Genomic DNA, 1,968 nt, shown 5'->3' with positions numbered 1-1,968 from the left:
AAAAAAAAAAAAAAAAAAACAAAACCAGAACTTCTAGAAGGGAAGAGTACTGTTCAGAAGGACAGTAACATTGAATAACAATATGTATAAATATGAAGCCTGGGTGTGGTAGCACATGTGTATAATCCCAGTGCTCCTGAGGCAGAGGCAGGAGAATTGTTTCAAGGCTAACCTAGGCTATGTAGTGAGTTAAGATGGACATTGTTTTGTTTTGTTTTGTTTTTCCCGTGTATGGGGGATCGAACTCATGACCTTGTGCTTGTTGGTGAGGCGCTGTGCCGCTGAGCTAAATCCCCAGCCTCCCAGTGAGTTAAAGGCCAGCGTGAACTATGTAGTAAGACCTTGTCTCAAAAAAAGCCGGGCATGGTGGGACACCCCTGTAATCCCAGCACTGGGGAGGCTGAGGAAGGAGGATTATTGTGAGTTCAAGGCCAACTTGAACTGCACAGTGAGACCCTGCCCAAAAAGACAAAAAACAAAACACCCCCCTCCCCAAAATAGTCTTTAAGAATATTTTGTGTTTCCCAAACTAGGCAAAAGGAAAGATGAGATTACAGAAAACTAATAAATCCAATGGGTCATACAGTGTCTTTCAGCATGAGGTACTCTCGGTCCTACAGGGGACTGCGGTGACCTGAAGGCCTCACTCAGGCTACTCAAGACTGAATCCTTTCTCAGGCTACACTCAGCTGGTTGTCTTTTTTTATTTTATTTTATTTTATTTTGGTATCGGGAATCAAACTCAGGACCTTGTGCTTGCCAGGCAAGCGCGTGTGCCACTGAGCTATATCTTTGGCCCCTGTTTTTTAAATTTTGATAAGTGCTGGGTGGGGTGGCACATGGCTGTAATTCCAGCACTTGGGAGGCTGAGGCAGGAGGATCATTGCGAGTGTGAGACCAACCTGGGCTACAAAGTGAGCTCACGGCCAGCCTGAACTGCATGGCGAGGACCGTCTCAAAAAGAAAAAACAAAAAAAAAAATTTTTTTTTGAGAAAAACACAAAATTTACCATCTTAATCTTTTCTAAGAGTACAGTTCATAGTGTTCAGTGTGTTTTGCTGTTTGTTAGTTACTTTTCTCACTAAGACAAGTTTTAGTTCATGTTTGGCCGGCTCCGAGGCGGGGTGGTACGGCAGGGGCGTTGCAGAAACAGTCCATCCTGGACAGAAGGCAGCAAAGCCGTGAAGAAGCAGCGCGGCAAGTGACAAGCGACAACCAGCACTCGCCCTCGGTCCTAACCGCACCCTGATCGATCCCAGCGTCACACCCTAGGTTCAGCTGCCCCAAAAAGCCCTACCTATGGCCACACGGGGCTTTGAGGGGGCCGTCTAGACACACGCCGTAAGTTGTGCATCCAAGCTCCGAACTTTAACGTCTTGCGTTAGGGTGCCGTGACGCTGCATCTTCATCTTCCTCTGCTCAGCCCTGGCAGCCACCATTCCTGTCTTCTCGTTTAGGTGGAATCATACGGTAGTTGTCGCTTTATGGCAGACTTTCACTTACCACTGTCCTCAGGATTCAGCCCTGTTGTGGCATGTGTCAGGTTCCCTTTAGGCTGGATAATGTTCCATTGCACGGATATGCCCTACTTTGTTTATCCATTGATCTTTCAGTGGGCACTTGGGCCATTTCTACCTTTCCACTAATGTGAATCATGTTGCTATGAACATGGATGTAAAGCTATCATTTTTTTTTCAGTCTTTTTGAGACAGGGTCAGTCTCAGGGTGCAGTTCAGGCTGGCCTCGAGCTCACTTTGTAGCCCAGGCTGATCTCAAACTTGCAGCAATTCTCCTGCCTCAGCCTCCTGAGTGCTGGGATTACAGGCGTGCGCCACCACGCCCAGCTAAGGCTATGTTTTGAAAGCTCTGATTTTAATCCCTTTGGAACTCAGAGGTAAGATTGATAGACCATGTGACAGTTACATATTTTAGTTTATGTTTTGATTGTGGGGTTTGGGAGAATTGCT

The sequence above is a fragment of the Chinchilla lanigera genome, unplaced genomic scaffold, assembly GCF_000276665.1.
Source record: "Chinchilla lanigera isolate Chin_1 unplaced genomic scaffold, ChiLan1.0 scaffold00044, whole genome shotgun sequence".
NCBI lineage: Eukaryota > Metazoa > Chordata > Mammalia > Rodentia > Chinchillidae > Chinchilla > Chinchilla lanigera.
The sequence above is the reverse complement of the archived record's forward strand: the minus strand, read 5'-3'. Positions refer to the sequence as shown.